We start from the raw sequence: 19908 nt of genomic DNA on the forward strand, positions 1-19908 counted from the left end.
GCAGTGATTAAAGGAAAGATTCTTGTGATTCTTTGTTAGAATCGACCTTTATTTTTCACCAGTGCCCCCAGGCTGATTCAAGCTGAAATCCCTAGGAAAGCCAAGCTCCAGAAAGTCTACTCTCCAGCAGGAGGCCAAATGGTGTTTTGGCAAGGCCACACATTACCGACCACCTCTTGCCTGCTGCCCTGTCCATTTTGCCCTGCTGCTGTTGTTGTTCCATACTATCTTTCCAGACATCAAGATGCAGGCTGATTTCCAAATTGGTATTTCTCTGCTCACCATCAATCTTAATGTTTTACGACTCTCTGGTTTATTTCACATTCCACTTCTCATGTCTTGAATGCTAGTTTGCTTGCTAACCCACCACCTCACATTTCCCAACTCAATATGAACATTTGAGTAGGTTTGGCCAGGGGAGTCCTCAGGTCTCCACAGAACAGACTCATAAGGAATCAGGTCCACTGGGGTCCAATGGAGATGTTCCAGCTATCAAGACTGTCCCCCAAGATGAGCTATGGGAGTTCAGCATTCAGTGTCTGAGGAGACTGGGAGAAATCAGACCTGACCTGGGCCATCAGCAGTGTATCTGAAGAGGCCCAGTGTGGCAAAAAGGACAAAGGAGCTTTCAGTGGTTTTCAGTCCATTAAGGCAACAGAGGGCTGGCCATGCAGGAAGAGTTCCTGGTGATACCAAGGGGCAGAATCCACCACATCCATGTCAGACATGGGAGTACAGAAGCAAAACTAAATCCACCTCCACCCACCAACAGACTGGAAGCTCCCAGTGTGCACATTCCCTGTCCTGCTGAAGGTGCTCAGGGACTGGATGGGCCTGAACTAGAAGGGGGAGGCCTAGAAGACCAGGGCCAGGAAGTGGTGCCGAAGGGACCAGGGCCCACTGGCTCTGTGGCCATGGCTTTCCCTCTTGTCTCCTTTGTTCTTTACCATTTCGTGACATTAATTCTGATATGTCAGTCTCTAGGAGTGGGGAAGAAAAAAGAAGTCAGTGCATGTGATTCTGTCTACAAAAAATAAGCCACATTCAAAACAGTATTAATGTACCCCAATGTTCACTGCAGCACTATTCACAGTAGCCAAGACATGGAAGCAACGTACCTGTCCATTGACAGATGAATGGATAAAGAAGATATGGTGTGTATATGCACATGTGTGTGTATACCTACACAATGGAATATTATTCAGTCCTGAAAAAGAATGAAATAATGTTATTTGCAACATCTAGATGGACCTAAATGTTAAATTACTAAGTGACCTAGCCAGAGAAAGACAAATATCACATATCGCTTATATGTGAAATCTAAAAAAAAATAATTAAAAAAATGATGCAAATGAACTTACAAAATAGATCCACAGACATAGAAAACAAACTTGTGGTTACCAAGGGGGAAAGGTAAGGAAAGAGGGATAAATTAGGATTTGGGGATTAACATACACACACCGCTATGTATACATATTGCTATGTATAAAATAGATAATCAGCAAGGACCTACTGTATAACAAAGGGAACTATACTCAATATTTTGTGAAGTGAATTGAAAGTTGCTCAGCCATGTCCGACTCTTTGTGACAAAATTTTGTAATAACCTACAATGAAAAAGAATATATATATATATTCTTTTTCAGATTGTGCTTCTTCCTTATCAATGTATGAATAATTATACTTGTAAATAAATATAAATTTCCTAAAAAACGAAAAAAAAGGAACAAAATAGTATCAATAATATACCCCTACTACCCCTGGCTCGCAGGCCGTTATTCTTTACCAACCTTCCTGCTCTGTTCATCCTCAGTACTAGTAAGCCCTGCACAGCCCTCACTTGAAGGAAAAAGTCATAATCTAGGTCACTATAAATACATGACATCCAACCTTACTTGGTCCTCAAGGTTGCCTAATTCTTATTTTATTCATCTCACATTGATGGGGAATCACCTGATACTCAGCAATTATCCTAGACTTTACCAAAGGGCCTCAGCTCACATCTTACCCACCTATTTAAACTGAGGACTTTATTTCACATTTTAAGGAAAAGACTACAGAAATCCAACTTAAAGTGCTCCAAATTTCTTTCCATCTGTTTCAAAATCACTCTCTGTATTTACCATCTCTCTCGTATCTCAGGAAAAAAATGTCTCCTCTTCTTGCCAAGCCAAACCCAGACTTGATCTCTTTCCCTCTTGACTTGCACAACTTTATGAGTTCCTTTCTCCCATAATTCAACCACATTTTTCTACTGACTCCCTCTTTGTCACAACCATATTCAGGTCTCTCCTGTCCTGTATCTCATTTTCTCTTTTAAACTACGACCTTATTCTCCGAAAATTCTAGATGGAAGAGTCTGTACCAGGATGCCAAACAGCCCCATCCCACAGCCACCTTTGTCTGGCATGATTCTCTATGAAGAAGGACACAGGTTAAGGCCAAGCCAGGCCAGGGTTGATGGCAGAGCATGACATGGGGAAGGGGCACCACACTCAACACACTGCCTTTATCTCCCCAGTACCCACTCACCCCTGAATCTCTTGCATCCTGGCTTTTAGTGAGATCCTAGGGGCTGCATCCACAGACATTTTTCATTCTTCATTTTTCTCGTGCCCTCCCACCGCACACTTTCTTCCACTGGCCTCATGCTTCTCCCTCCCTGGCCGTTCCTCCGCATCTCCTCCCACAGCCCTGCTTCCCTCCTCACTGCTTCACTGCAGGGGTGCTCCTAGACCCAGCTGTCTACTGTCTTCTACATCCTCACATTTGCTCCTCAGAAACTGATTTACTCCTTCAATGCCATGTCCGTGGCTCCCAGGCTGACATCTTGAGGAAGAACATCTCTGATAAATTCTAATACTTCGATGATTTAAGAAGTAGAAATCCAAACCTGTTATGCTCGCTGACCCCCATAAAGAACAGTCCTGATTTACCCACTGTTGTTGATGAAAAGGATATCAACATCTTATCACCATCTTCCACCCCTGTTTCTTTCCCTCCTTCAGTGGCTAACACACAAAAATTTGACATCAAGAGCATCTTTGTTTTTTCTCCTTCATACCAATTCAAAGATCAACTATCCTTTAGATCTTTGCAATTGTTCGTTTAGATCATCAAAATAACTTCCAAACTCATCTCTCTGCCTCTAACCCTTCTTATGCATACCTGAATACATACCTCATTAGCCTTCCAAAATATAGTTTCTTCCACTCAAATCAAAAAATTAACAACTCCTCATTCAGGCATCTAAGAACCTCCAAACCTACCTTCCTCCTGGATATTTTTTACGTAACTTCTCTACCCCTGCCCCTCGCTTCTGCCTGTGAGGTTGCATACCCCTCAAACTTTGCCACCGCCTGTTTCCCTTCCGCTGCCTTATGCTCTTCATTGTAACTTTACCACATTTCCCCATCTTTCTCTTTCACTAAAGCTGAAACTCCAGTACTTTGGCCACCTCATGTGAAGAGTTGACTCATTGGAAAAGACTCTGATGCTGGGAGGGATTGGGGGCAGGAGGAGAAGGGGACGACAGAGGATGAGATAGCTGGATGGCATCACTGACTCCATGGACGTGAGTCTAAGTGAACTCCGGGAGTTGGTGATGGACAGGGAGGCCTGGCGTGCTGTGATTCATGGGGTCGCAAAGAGTCAGATACAACTGAGCAACTGAACTGACTGAACTGAACTGAAACCACCATAATTGGGTTTATTTTTTACTTAGGGTCCATTTTAAACACTACTTTCTTCATTAAAAACTTTCCTGATCCCCTGACTGAAAACACTACCTTCCCTTTTTGAACTTCTAGAGTACTCTGGGTCTCATTTTTGTCACCCATTACAGTCTGGTTTGCATGATTATTTCTGCCACCTCCCCAACACATACACACATATATGATAATACAATACTATAAAGTTCTCTAAAGTCAAAGATTGAGTCTTATTTAAGTTTGTGCTTTGTGCTTCCAGAATGTAACAAGACCTTATTCAGGGAGGGTACATGTTAAATGTTTGATTAAAAGCAACTTGATTAAAAGCGAACTAGAGTCTATAATTGCATTGGAGAAGGAAATGGCAACCCACTCCAGTGTTCTTGCCTGGAGAATCCCAGGGACGGCGGAGCCTGGTGGGCTGCCATCTGTGGGGTCGCACAGAGTCGGACACGACTGAAGCGACTTAGCAGCAGCAGCAGAGTCTATAATATGGTAACTTCTAAGGTCATGGGCCATTTGAGCTATTTTGCATTCATGGTATTGGAAGGGTGGCACTATGTGGACTTCAGGTCAAGGTTCCCTGTGTGAGTGAACTCTCTCCTTTTCTTTCTCAGTACTTTGACAGGTTGAATCTGTCTGAGGTTACTACCAGTTATTTTTAAAACTCTCAAGCACAAAATGAAAAATAAATGGCATTTAGAAACACTTTACAACCAGTACCTGTTCTTTTTCATTTGTGTTTCCTTTTTAATATGTTTTCAGATGAGTCTGCAGGACTGTTTACTCTTTTCACAACTTCTGAAATCACAGGGATCTTACCAGTCCCAGTGTGAGCGTACACCTTACAGTACACAGCAGTCACTCACACAGCTTAGGCACTGGGCAGGATGTCTATTCATCTGGCTAGGCAAGAGACTCTAATCCAGGCAATACCTGAGTCACCTGTGTGGCTCTTAAATTAGGATAAAAATGGCTTGCCCTACTTTGAACTTTTAAAGTGAACACTGAAGACCTAACCCTGTAAAAAAAAAAAATCTGACTTAATGCTGCAAATGAATTCTGATGGGTATAACTCATTCCCTCCTTATGCATGAGTTATTTTAGTCAACCACTTTATAATTGAATTTTCTTTAGGCAATTCACAGCTAGTCTGACAGACAGGTTTTAAAGTGATAACACTGATCAATAGACCACCAAGGACACATTGTGCCCACTTAATAAATAGTAATAAGGTGCCTGACATCTGAAAGATAGTCTCATTAATTAATCTCAGACACAGCCCTACAAGCTACCTTGACTCTGCTTTAAAAGATCTGTAATCCCCTACAGCCAGCAGGTTGGTTCTATGTTCCCATAAAAACACAGCACAATAACATGCACAATTATTCAAAATGCAACACTTACTCTTATTTTTAATTTCACAATAATAGCCCTTTCATAGAGTCCTCAGTATTTCAGCCCGTAATCAAGATATTTTAGAATTCTGACCTTTGTAAAGAGCTAATTTGAATATTTGATCCCACCAAGCAATTTACTGTATTTTCCAGGATCATGAACAGGAAGCCTCTAAGGACCTTGAATCTACAAGGGCTATGCACATCTTCTCATCTCTTCTACCAACCCTTTCATCACCTCAAATGCTTCTCTGTATTTTCAAATGCCCCTCCCATCTACTGCTTTCAGCTCTAAGAAAGAAATGCAACGCCCCTCACCTTGTTACCAAGGCTAACTTTGTACTCTGCTCTGGTCTCCTCTAAATACTATTCTTCCTGTATTTTCATTTTCTCTTTCTCCACATCATCTCTATTCTATGCTTATCATCATATCCAGAATTTACTCCCCCCTTAAAAACTAAAAAAAATCCCGGAACCCACGACTTTAATAATGACCCAGAGTTCCATCACTTCTTTCTCCTTCCTAGCTGATCATCAACGATGTTCTCACTTCCCTGGACCTGATGACTGGCCTCGTTTTCCAAGTTCTTAAATGTCTACAGCATTTGACAGTGCTGGTTGCTTCTTCCTTCTGAAAGTTCCCTCACTGGCTACCATAACTTCATGTGCTATTCTCCGGGTATTGGCTGCAGGAAAGTGCTCTCCAAGATGACCTAGAGTCTGTCATACAGAGTGAAGTGTGTCAGAAAGAAAAATAAATATCGTACATTAATGCGTATATGTGGAATCTAGAAAAATGGTGATGAGCCTATTTGCAGGGCAGGCATAAAGATGTAGATATACAGAACAGACACACAGACACAAAGTGGGATGAGGAAAGTGGGATGAATTGGGAGGTGTGGATTGACATATACACACACCCACACGTAAAATAGAAAGCTAGTGGCAACATGCTATATAACACAGAGAGCTGAGCTCAGTGTTCTGTGATGACCTAGAGGGGTGGGACGGGTGGGGAGGTCTGAGAGGGAGGGGATATATGCACACATATAGCTGATTCACTTCATTGTAGGCAGAAACTAACACAACAATGTAAAGGAATTATACTCTAACAAAAAATGTAAAAAGACTAAATACACTAAGCCAAAAAAAGAAATAAGATACAGTTCTCACTATCTTCATTCTCTCCAGTAGTTTCACCTATGGCTCCGTATTTGTCCTTACACTTAAAATGCCGTCTCAGCCCTCCCTTCTCTTGCAAGGTCTAACCCGCATTTCCAACTGTCTGTGGGCATCTCCAACCTAATACCCCAGATTAAACATGATCTCATCCAGACTTACCCTCTTCCTCTCAAAAGCCTCTATCATTCCCTTAACCTTATGAATTGTACCTTAACTCCACATCCACCCAGGTGCTAAAGGTCACCTCTTTTCTCCCTAACTCCTTCCCCTCCTTTACCACCCACCTTTTATTAACCACCAAGTCATTCTGACATATCATTTTCATGGCCACTGATAGGCTTTACTCCTCTGACATATCCATAATCATTACTCCAGTACATGCTATCTCTGTCTCCCAGTTTCCAGCAGTTAGGTGGGGTCATGCAATCAGTCTGGTTAATCGGCTGTGAGGGGAAGTAGGTTACTTCTGGATGGAAATAAAGAAAAGCAAGGCATGGGGACTCCATGTGTTCTCTCCTCATTTTGAACCAGCCAGCAGTGCTCTAGAAGGGGAAACCACCATCAGCTGGGGTCCTCCAGGGCCTAGAAAGAACAGGAATCTCCTCACCAAGGTATATCATTCATGTAGGGAAAGGAGGAAACAAGCCTCTTTAAAGTCAAGCCCCTAGAATTCAGTGGTCAATGTGTTATCATACAGAACCTAGCTGGCTGTCTGTCTTGCCCCTTCAAATGGCCCTATTAGATATGTTTTTCTCAGCTCCTTCTCCTACCCAAATGATACTATTCTTGCACCTTAATCATCAACCTCCCTAGGCAAGCCTTTGCTGATGTCACTAGCTAGATCCAAGCCCTATTTATAAGCTCTCATAAACCATGTATTTCTCCCTTATGGGATACATCACGAGCCTGCAAGTGCCATTAAGAGCAGAGATGCCATGCTTGTTTCAGGTCACCATGGAAACACAACAACCAGCACAGCATAAAGAAATTTATACACACTTGGGAACTAAGTCAACGTTGCTCATCTTTCTATTTACAGTGTCTAGCACAATGCTTGGTATAATATTTGGTTTTCAATATTAATTAAATTATATATGGTACTATCATGACTTAATCACCTCTATTCAATTGTTTCAGGGCAAGATTCACATTTTTATCCTTCTTTGAATTAATTTTTTATTGGAGTATGTTGTATTAGTTTCTGCTGTACAGCAAAGTAAATTAGCTGGACATGTATACATATCCACTTTCTTCTAGACTCCATTCCCATATATCATTACAGAGCACTGAAGAGAGTTCCCTGTGCTCTACAGTAGGTTCTTATTAGTTATCTTTTATATATATTGAGTGAAGTAAGTCAGATAAAGAAAGACAAATATATATGATATCACTTCTATGTGGAATCTAAAAAAACTGTACAAATGAACTTGTTTACAAAACAGGAATTGAGTCAGAAATATAGAAAACAAGAAAGAAAGGTGGGGGGATAAATTGGGAGATCAGGATTGGCATTTACACATTTTTATTCTTGATATCACTACTCCCATCACCACCATAGGTACGGGGACACAGCATCAATAAATCCTGTACAGCATCATCAAAGTGACAGCTGGACCCTCTGTGAACTCGCTGAAGAGTGCTTTATGAGCTGCAAAAAGAAAGTAGGATTTGTCCTTTCATATTCATCAAATTCAACAGACCTCATCATTCCTCCATATACCTACTCTAGCTAACTCCTGCCTGCTAAAAGGGAAAATACAAACTCCACACTGACATACACACATCTACGTGCTGTACTGGGCTTAGCTGCTCGGTCATGTCCGACTCTTTGTAGCCCCATGGACTGTAGCCCACCAGGCTCCTCTATCCATGGGCATTCTCCAGGCAGTAATACTGGAATGGGTTGCCATGCCCTCCTCTAGGGGATCTTCTCAACCCAGGGATTGAACCCGAGTCTCCCACTTTGCAGGCGGACTCTTTACCATCTGAGACATTAGGGAAGAAGAATTCTGGAGTGGATAGCCTATCCCTTTTCCAGGGGATCTTCCCGACCCAGGCAATGGAACCGGGGTCTTCTGCATTGCAGGTGGATTCTTTACATCTATATTCACATATATATAGATAGATAGATAGATAGATAGATAGATATTCAATATATATAGATATATAAGTATATATCTATACATACATATATACATAGATTCAATACACATATTTGGTACACATGGATAGATGTGTGTGGGTGTGCATGTATGCGTGTTTGTGTATCTCTTCCTCAGGAGTACAGAGGAATAAGTTAGAAAAAGAAATGTAACACATTCTATTAATACCCACATGTGTCAATCTATGACTTAGAGCCACCACAGCCAGCAACTGCTTAGATGAACACAAAATTAATCACGCCTGTCCTTGGTTTTGCCAACTCTTTCCCAACTCTGCATTCTTCACAGCCATGTAGTTGAGCTGGCAGATGGTGTCAGTGACCGACATCACCCTTTTGCCACTTTTCCAACCAGAAACCTAGAAGTCATGCTTGACACCTTCCTCTTCCAGTTCCTATAGTTTAACATCAACAAGTCGTGTCAATACTTGCTCTGAAATATCTCTCAAATCCACCCACTTCTCTGCATTGCTGCTGCTCCTGCTAAGTTGCTTCAGTCGTGTCCGACTCTGTGGGACACCATAGACGGCAGCCCACCAGGCTCCTCCGTCCCTGGAAATCTCCAGGCAAGAACACTGGAGTGGGCTGCCATTTCCTTCTCCAGTGCATGAAAGTGAAAAGTAAAAGTAGTTGCTCAGTCACGTCCGACTCTTCACGACCCCAGGGACTGTGCCTACCAGGCACCTCCATCCATGGAATATCCCAGGCAAGAGTACTGGAGTGGGGTGCCATTGCCTTCTCTGCATTGCTACTGCCACCCTTAACCAAGCCACTTCCTCTCTGGATTAGAATACTGAAATAAGCTTCTAACCATCTCCCTTTATGCACCCTGGCTCTTCTCCAATCCAATCTTCAGCCTACATCCAGAGCTATCTCTTCATAAAAAGATATCTGACACCCTCCTCTATCCAACTCTACTGCATTTAGGATAAGCACAACCTCACATGATGGTTCACAAGACCCAGCAAATTCAGTCTTACCTTTCTCTCCAGACTCACTATGCACCCACTTCTTTCTGCACATCCCGTGCCAGTCTTCTTTCAGCTCCTCAAATGCTTCCCACTCCCTTTTGCTACAGGAGAACTCACCTGGAAACTCTTTCCAATCATCACCTGAATTTTTGTCATTCTCACCCTTCAGCTCTCAGTTCAAGCATACTTCCTCAAGGAGGCCTTCCCGGGCTTCATATTGATCCATTCTCTAAACCAACCCAGAGACATCACTTTGCTAACAACAGTCCATACAGTCAAGGCTATGGTCTTTCCAGTAGTCATGTACGAATGTGAGAATTGAACCATAAAGAAGGCAGAGCACTAAAGAATTGATGCTTTCAAACTGTGGTGTTGGAGAGGACTCTTGAGAGTCCCTTGGACTACAAGGAGATCAAAAGTCAATCCTAAAGGAAATCAACCCTGAATATTCATTGGAAGGACTGATACTGAAGCTGAAACTCCAATACTTTGGCCACCTGATCCAAAGAGCTGACTCACTGGAAAAGACCCCAGTGCTGGGAAAGATTGAGGGCAGGAGGAGAAGGGGACGACAGAGGATGAGATGGTTGGATGGCATCACGGACTCAATGGACATGAACTTGGGCAAACTCCGGGAGATGGAGAGGCACAGGGAGGCCTGGTGTGCTGCAGTTCATCAGGTTGCAAAGAGTCAGATACAACTTGGTGAGTGAATAACAACAACTAAACCAATCCACAGTTTTAGAGACTGCCATCAGAGTTCATCCTCCAACAGGGAGCAGCACATGAAGAGGATGTGAGGGGGCACTTCTGGGTGCTGGTAAGTTCTTGATTGGTCTCAAGATCTGTAAGCTGATCAGTTTCTTGATCTGGTGCTAGCAACACAGGAATTTTGAGGTCATGAGACTCCATCAAGCCATATACTTATAAATGTCCTCTCCGATATGTATATCATACTTTAATAAAAAGCTTTTAAAAGTACACAGGGCACGCTGATCCTAATGTATTTCTTCATTTGTGTATCTTGACTCTGCACAGCTGCAATTTCAAATCATTAGAATAACATCTAACATTCTCCCATTAGATGATCAGCTCCATGGAAGTCCACTGGGTACGCTCTTCAGTAACTCTGCACTGCCCGGTCTAGGTAAATGCTCAAGAAATATGATGTGATTGGGCCGGTGAGACTATGGTAAAATGAATCTCACAGATAATTTTAAAATGGGTCACAGCGAATGGCACAGACTATATGACAGGAGAAAGAATGGTCTCTTTCTCTCCTGCAGTGGACGTTCCACTCTCTCAGGGTTCCCCCACCACCACCCCGTGCTCATCTGGTGTGAGGAAGCCAAGCTCCCACCCTAGAAAGACCTGTGTCATTCAGGAAGGCAGAATGAAGAAGCCATAGAGACACTATAGAAGGGAGGGAAGTAGCAGCAACTCGATGGCAAGGACAGGACAGCACGACGAGGCCACACAGGCAGAGGAAGCAGGGAGCTGGCGCCAAGCTGGCCATGGAGGGAGAAGCCCAGGGTCCTCCGGCAGTGACACAGCCCACAGGAGGCTAAGCCAAGAGGAAGGTGCAGCTTAGGGTAAACAACAGTAAGAACAGAGAAGGGAAAAGAAACAGTAGAACCCACTGTAAATGAGCAATTGTGAAGGAAACAGAGCCTGAGACTAAATGGCGGCCAAAATAGCAAAACCACCATCAGATCAGATCAGTCACTCAGTTGTGTCCAACTCTTTGCGACCCCATGAATCGCAGCACGCCAGGCCTCCCTGTCCATCACCAACTCCCGGAGTTCACTCAGACTCACGTGCATCGAGTCAGTGATGCCATCCAGCCATCTCATTCTCTGTCGTCCCCTTCTCCTCTTGTCCTCAATCCCTCCCAGCATCAGAGTCTTTTCCAATGAGTCAACTCTTCGCATGAGGTGGCCAAAGGACTGGAGTTTCAGCTTTAGCGTCATTCCTTCCAAAGAAATCCCAGGGCTGATCTCCTTCACAATGGACTGCTTGGATCTCCTTGCAGTCCAAGGGACTCTCAAGAATCTTCTCCAACACCACAGTTCAAAAGCATCAATTCTTAGGCGCTCAGCCTTCTTCACAGTCCAACTCTCACATCCATACATGACCATAGGAAAAACCATAGTCTTGACTAGACGAACCTTTGCTGGCAAAGTAATGTCTCTGCTTTTGAATATGCTATCTAGGTTGGTCATAACTTTCCTTCCAAGGAGTAAACGTCTTTTAATTTCATGGCTGCAGTCACCATCTGCAGTGATTTTGGAGCCCAAAAAAATAAAGTCTGACAATGTTTCCACTGTTTCCCCATCTATTTCCCATGAAGTGATGGGACCAGATGCCATGATCTTCGTTTTCTGAATGTTGAGCTTTAAGCCAACTTTTTCACTCTCCACTTTCACTTTCATCAAGAGGCTTTTGAGCTCCTCTTCACTTTCTGCCATAAGGGTGGTGTCATCTGCATATCTGAGGTTATTGATATTTCTCCCGGCAATCTTGATTCCAGCTTGTGTTTCTTCCAGCCCAGTGTTTCTCATGATGTACTCTGCATATAAGTTAAATAAACAGGGTGACAATATACAGCCTTGACGAACTCCTTTTCCTATTTGGAACCAGTCTGTTGTTCCATGTCCACTTCTAACTGTTGCTTCCTGATGTGCGTATAGGTTTCTCAAGAGGCAGGTCAGGTGGTCTGGTATTCCCATTTGTTGAAGAATTTTCCACAGTTTATTGTGATCCACACAGTCAAAGGCTTTGGCATAGTCAAAAAAGCAGAAATAGATGCTTTTCTGGAACTCTCTTGCTTTTTCCATGATCCAGAGGATGTTGGCAATTTGATCTCTGGTTCCTCTGCCCTTTCTAAAACCAGCTTGACCATCAGGAAGTTCACGGTTCACATATTGCTGAAGCCATTGAGGTATGACCTAAATCAAATCCCTTATGATTATACAGTGCAAGTGAGAAATAGATTGAAGGGACTAGATCTGATAGATAGAGTGCCTGATGAACTATGGAATGAGGTTCATGACATCGTACAGGAGACAGGGATCAAGACCATCCCCATGGAAAAGAAATGCAAAAAAGCAAAATGGCTGTCTGGGGAGGCCTTACAAACAGCTGTGAAAAGAAGAGAAGCAAAAAGCAAAGGAGAAAAGGAAAGATATAAACATCTGAATGCAGAGTTCCAAAGAATAGCAAGAAGAGATAAGAAAGCCTTCTTCAGAGATCAATGCAAAGAAATAGAGGAAAACAACAGAATGGGAAAGACTAGGGATCTCTTCAAGAAAATCAGAGATACCAAAGGAACATTTCATGCAAAGATGGGCTCGATAAAGGACAGAAATGGTATGGACTTAACAGAAGCAGAAGATATTAAGAAGAGGTGGCAAGAATACACAGAAAAACTGTACAAAAAAGAGCTTCACGACCCAGATAATCACAATGGTATGATCACTGACCTAGAGCCAGACATCCTGGAATGTGAAGTCAAGTGGGCCTTAGAAAGCATCACTACAAACAAAGCTAGTGGATGTGATGGAATTCCAGTTGAGCTATTCTAAATCCTGAAAGATGATGCTGTGAAAGTGCTGCACTCAATATGCCAGCAAATTTGGAAAACTGAGCAGTGGCCACAGGACTGGAAAAGTCAGTTTTCATTCCAATCCCAAAGAAAGGCAATGCCAAAGAATGCTCAAACTACCGCACAATTGCACTCATCTCACACGCTAGTAAAGTAATGCTCAAAATTCTCCAAGCCAGGCTTCAGCAAAACCACCATACACAGAGGCAGTTCCAAGGGAAATTTTCTTTTTCCACCGTTTTCCCAAAGAGCAACCTTATTTTTCACTCTTACTGCCCACCTTTTGCAGAGAAAGCAGCCACTTTTTCTCACATCCACCAAGCACCCAATATGCAGCAGGCAATGGGCTGACATGGGCTCACAAGGCCTTAGATAACCATGAGGAGGAAACCGAGCCATGTCAAGGCAGAACTACTCCAGGTCAAGTCAAATGCACCCATGCCCTCCTTTCCCCAAAATTTACAGGACTATCAGCATATCTTGGCATTACTTAAGGATCCAGGATATGAGCCTGGGGGAGGAACTGACAAGGTACACAGCACTGATGATATCAGATGAGGGACAGTATTGTACCAAAACCACCCAAAAAGAAAAACAAAACAGGACAACAGCAACATAAAAAGGGGGTGGGGGAGAATTATACTAGAGTGGAAAAAGAATAAACAGGAAACAGAATAGAAAACAAAACAGAAGAGAAGGGAGGTCAGGTAGGCATAATGGAAATCTGGCAAAAAGAGAGGCGAGACATTCACAATAAGAGCACTGTGCACAAAATCCTTCAAATGCACTCCTAACATTCCTCTGTTTGTTCTGGCTCAACAGACCATCTCTGACACAACAATCAATGAGCAGAGAACTAATTGCTAAAATTAACCAAACACTTCAGTTTTTCTGGATGCATCAATATTTTTAAAACAAGCATACAATTATAATGTTTCACATTATAATCCTTCTTCTAATATATTCACTTCTAAAAACCCAAGAAAGAAATCCCTACTCACTGCTTCTTAGGAGACCTGAATTCTCCGTCCTCAGCCTGAATAACCCGGCCCTGGCCTCCATCCTGGTTTCTTCCTCGTTCAACTGCCCTGCCAGTAGCCCAAGGAGAGCTTTTCTTCACATTTACCTGAAGAAGATATCTTAATACATTTATCATCTTATTCTTGACACACAGTGCAATATCTTTCTCAACAATGGGCCCAATAGAAAGTCTGCATGTCTTCTAACTTCAAGCTAAGAACACTTTTCAGAGTACTCATGCACAAGCCTGAGGGCATGGAAATAACTGTAAAACTCCACTGCAGTCTCTATACCAATTTCAGATAGATCTAGGGGATTTTTCTATGGCTGAAGATTAGGAGAGTATCCTAACTTAAAATCGTATTTTCTGAGCAGGCTTCCCCCAAATGAAACAAGTACCAAGCCCGTTAAAGAGTTAATATTTGTTTCTAGATGCTTCTGTTATCCCACAAGGCCCTTGCCATCCATTGTACTCCCTGATAACCCCTTGACTGCACACGGTAGGGAAGTGAACTCTGTGAACACACAGATTTCATGGACAAGGCCCCGCCTGCCCTTCATGGCTGCTGGCTGATGGCATTTACTGCCTCAAGATCCTCAAAAGCAGAGCTGATGCAAAGAATGAGGTGATGAAGCCATTTAAATAAAGCTATGGCTGGGCTTGGCAGTGTTACAGCAAATTAAATTTTAATGAGACACGGAAAATGCTGAACCTTTGGAAAGTTTATCAGAGGAAGGGGCATCTGAAGGACACAAATGCCCCAGGGCCCAGGCATAGACAGAGGGATAACAAATGCCACCGCCACTCAAGGTCAAGAATTTGCAAACAACACAGACATCCAGAGAGGGGAGACTGCTGCTGCTAAGTCGTTTCAGTCATGTCCGACTCTGTGCGACCCCATAGACGGCAGCCCACCAGGCTCCCCCATCCCTGGGATTCTCCAGGCAAGAACACTGGAGTGGGTTGCCATTTCCTTCTCCAATGCATGAAAGAGGGGAGACTAGCCCTCTGCAAATATGCTGGGTTTTTTACTAAGAAGGCAAAGCAAATTGATGCAAGCTTCTTCCTAAGATCTCAGAGAAAACTAACATGTAACAAGGTCAAGTGAAAGATGCCATATGTACAAAGGTAACTGACTTAAATACAGCTGCTGACCAACGACCCAGTGACCTCCAAGCTGCCACAGTGTGTCTTCTGAGGTTGGTTTCAGGGACGGGCTCACAGATGGGCTATGAGCAAAGACATTTCCTGTGTCCTCATCCAGATTCACTCTCCCCTTCACCATCCTGCTCTGTGCCCCAGAAAGCTGCCTCACCCTAGCTTCCCTGCCTTTTAGCATTGGGCTCAGATGATAAGCCTTGGCAAGAGATGGGAGTCAAAAAAGAGAAAAGCTGGGGTTCTCTCCCAGCCAGGCTGTGGTTTGGCAGTGGGTACATGCTCCTACTTCAGGCAGCACTCATATCTGGGGGCCCCTCTCTCATGTTGACAGCCACGTCTTCCCCTTGTGCCCTTGTCCCTGTGGGCCTGATCCATATGGATTACAGAAGTGGCTTCTCCCAGCCTCTGGCTTCCGCCTGGGGTGTCACTGAGCAGCATTGGAGGACACTGAACAGAGGCAGAGAGCGAGGTCCTGGTTTTCATTCTCCCAACAACTCCCTCCCATGGCACTGTGGGCTGACATCTGACACTTCACCAAAGGTTACCCCTGCCTTAACCTTTGTCAAGGAGTTCCACCTGTTTGTTCTGAGCCCTGACAGAGATACCCACCTGATATGATCTTCAGGACAACTACAACAGCTGTGAGTGTGGATTTTAAGGTTCAATTCTCTGATATCAGTTTTGATTTTTGCCAGTCAATATCATGGAGCTTCCCAGATGGTTCAGTGGTAAAGAATCTACCTGCCAAAGCAGGAGACACAAGTTTGATTCCTGGGTCAGGAAGATCCTCTGGAGCAGGCAACACACTCCAGTATTCTTGCCTGGAGAATCCCAGGGACAGAGGGGCCTGGTGAGATACAGTTCATGGTGTCTCAAAGAGTAGGACATGAATGAGCAACTGAGCATGCCACAGTCAGTATCTATGCTATCTTGGACCAGTGACCTGCCCTCTTCAAGCTTCCTCATCTTGAGGATCCTAATGGAACCCAGATCAGAGTGTTGTCATGACAATTAACTTAGGCATGTAGCATTGAGCTTACCCTCACCGTGTAAAAGTGCTTGATAAAGTTAATAATTATTATTATTTACAATGATTCCTCCCTAGCTTTTCCTTTGCTGAAATGCTACCTGCCTGAAACTCCCACTTTTGTGATAAGCCTCTGCATTGCCAGAAGGCACTTGTTAAAATAGAAACACCTTGAGAATATCGGGGAAATCTCTGTACTTTCTATTCAATTTTTCAGTGACCCTAAAACTTCTCTAAAATATAAAGTTTATTAAATTAAAAAAAAAAATAGAAACACTGCAGGGAGACATGACAGATCCAGCAGCTTGGACCACCTATCACTTTAAGCAATTATGCACCCAGAAGGGACGAGTGTGGTAAGCAGGACTGAGTGCATTGCCACAAGAGCCCTGAGAAGCCAGGGCCTTCAAGCAGAAACTGAGGCCTCGAGAGAGAGGCCAGCCACAAGGCAGAGAAGCCAGCACGGGAACAGAGGTAGACGGGCACCAGGGCCTGTGACATCTGCTTTCCTGTCTTCCCAAGGGCAAGCCTGATATATGAGCCAAGCAGCATGGGGGTCTCCTGAGTGTACCACCACACCCCAGCACCTAATCAGGAAACTAGGGCTGTCCCCAAACCAGAAGTCACCAAGGCTGGAGACCCTAGCAAGGAAGCCCCTTCCAGAGCCAGCCAGGCCCAGAAGAGACTCTTCACCCTAGATCCATCATCTTTCCTGCCAGCTGGCAGGACTTTCTCCCTCTTGAGCCAACGCTTCTGTGGAATATTTAGACAGAAAGAGCATTTATCACAGTGATATATTCTGACTTCCAGAAATGGAGACATCTAGAAACAGCCATCTGAGTAATATCACTTATATCCCCTGTCACTCTCTCAAACAATTCAGGAGAGAGAAAGATCAAGTTCCTGTAATTTTCCCCTGAGCAGGTAAAGCATTAGTATACCTGACATGTCTCCCTATTCCCCGGGAAACGCGCGGGATATTTCTGAAGCACTCTCCTCTCCCTCTCTAAGCAGCTTCAGGTACCAGCCAAACATGGGTCCCAATTTCAATATCCTCAGACTCCCCACTTGTTTGTTCCATCAGTGCATTCTGTCCTTTCTTGGAGAGGATTAAACAGGGCCACATTCCACAGAACTGTATAAGAAGGGGGAAAAAAAATCTCTCTTCGTGTCTTTCACATCCTCTATGATGTCTTTACTTTGTTTATATTTTAAACGGTCTAGTCTTTTCCATTTAACATTTTTATCAAAGTAGAAAAGAAGACACTTATCAGTCCCCATCAAAACAAGACAGTCTGGAAATATCCAAACAAAACACTTCAAGGATATAAGCAAGGTGGCTTCAAGGATCCTATTAATTCTTTCTGTGGCCTCCTACTGCATTAAAAGCCAAAATACTTTCAATGAGAAAAACCAGGACAACACTCCAACTGCTTTAAGATTGTAGAGGGACACACCAGGTGTGTGATCCATGCAAGGCAGAACTGCAGAAGAAAAATGTATCTTCAAGTTTCTTTCCTCTTCCTCCCAGGAACAAAAAACAATGTTACCTGTCACATTCCAAGTCTATAGTTCCCAGATAAATATTAAAGTTTAAACTTCTCAGCACTCAATGCCACTAGATATCAGTAGGTTACTGTTAGTCTCCAAGTAACGTATTTTCACTGCAACCCAGTGTCAGAGTCTCAACGCCAATCCAAACAAGAGATCATGACAAAATAGGAAAAGTTCTAGAATTTACTGTGTTCTGCTGCTGCTACTGCTGCTAAGTCACTTCAGTCATGTCCAACTCTGTGCGGCCCCAGAGACGGCAGCCCACCAGGCTCCCCTTCTGGTCACCTTCAAATTCCCCCACATTAGACAGTCAGAGTCACACACCCTAGTCAGTCATGGTTCCTAGGCAGAACCTGTACCATGGCATAATCATGTTTTGAGAGGATATCATTTAGCCTGTAGCATATCTGAATTCCCATAATAAAATTATAAAATGAGCTTCGTTGAATTTTTATAAGATCAATAGTTAAGATTATTCTAATCACAACTCCTTCAAATCCTTCACACAAGGATGCAAGGATGACTGGAATGGACTGTTCTTTCTCATAATAAATATTTTCAACCACGAAGTCAGAAGAGAAAGGTCCTAAAACCATCAACCTCGAATATAAAACAGAGCAGAAACAAATACAACAAAAGCTACATTTTTAGCTTTAAAAAAAAAAAAACTCAATGAAAGAAAATTATGCATTGAAAACTATAATGTTGAAATCAAAGCTGACTATATTCTCATGTTCCAAATCCCCTCCTCCTCATATGTGTTCTCCTTTATTACTTTACACTGATTCTTCTTTCTAGGAATTTCTTGTTTAAAAAGTTGTCCCTTCTTCAAAGGTCACCATTTAAGAAGTCAAAGGGAGCTGCAGATTAGAAGAGGAAAACACCCTGAATACTAGGGAAAGGTCTCTTGGCAACGGCACTATTCCCCACTCTCCTCACCCTCAGGAAAGCCTGTCCTTCCAGCAACTCGCCGTGAATGTCCAAAACCAAATGAAGCGATGATCCTCTAATGGACTCCTAATGCTGACACTGTGATCTGCCTTTAAATGCCAATTCAGGTCACACTCCCCCATCGTCTCTCAGGATATAAATTTCATTAATTTAGCTTAAAAAATATAGAAGGCATCACAACATAAAACCTTTTCCTCTCAAGACAGGAGCCTGAAAATCAACTTGAATTTAAATTCTACCCATTACCAAGTAAGAGTTGTCTCAGAAATGCACAGTTGGTTCAACACATGGAAAGAAAAAACACAATGTAATAGACCATATTTATAAAGAACAAAATCACATGTGATAAAATCCAATACCTTTTCATAATAAAAAGACTCAACAAACTAGGAATAAAAGGAAATTTTCTCAAGCTGATAAAAGGTGTCTATGAAATATCCACAGCTATCATCATACTTAATAATTAAAGACTGAAATTTTCCTACTAAGGTCAGGAACAAAATAAGGATGTCCCCTTTTCACTACTTCTATTCAAGATCGTTGGAGCAGGAAATGGCAACCCACTCCAGTATTCTTGCCTGGAAAAGTCCACCAGAGAAGTCTGGTGGGCTACAGTCCAAGGGGTCACAAACAGTAGGTTTTAGCTAGAAATTAGGCAAGAAAGTAAAATAAAAAGCACTCAGTTTGAGAGGGAGGGAAGTAAAACTCTCTTTCTGCAGATGGCATGATCTTCTACATAGCATCCACAAATAAACTACTCGAGCTAATTAATGAGTTCGGAAAGCTTTCAAGATACAAAAATCAACTGTATTTCTATTCACCAGCAAAGAACAACCAATATGAAATTAAGAAAACAATTTACAAAGGCATCAAAAAAGTACAACACTTGGGAATAAATTTTACGAAAGAAGTGCAAAATATGTACACTGAAAACTATAAAACTGTTGAAAGAATTAAAGAAGGCCTAAACAAATGGAAGGCTACCCAGTTCACTGATTTGAACACTTAAAATTGTTAAGACGTTCAGATGATCCCCAAACAAAAATACTCCCCAAATACAATGCCTATTAAAATCCCAGCTGGCTTCTTTGCAGAAATTGCCAAACCCAAATACACAAAGCAATTCAAGGGCCCCAGACCAAACAAAATAGTCTTGAAAAAACAAAGTTGGA

General features: G+C 42.9%; 1 protein-coding gene across 9 annotated transcripts in view; it reads right to left on the reverse strand.

Annotated features, from left to right (window-relative positions):
• Nucleotides 1-19908, reverse strand: part of CCDC85A (coiled-coil domain containing 85A) — a 226241-nt gene that overhangs the window by 134235 nt on the left and 72098 nt on the right. The window lies entirely within an intron of this gene.

This window comes from Bos mutus, chromosome 11 (assembly GCF_027580195.1).
Source record: "Bos mutus isolate GX-2022 chromosome 11, NWIPB_WYAK_1.1, whole genome shotgun sequence".
NCBI lineage: Eukaryota > Metazoa > Chordata > Mammalia > Artiodactyla > Bovidae > Bos > Bos mutus.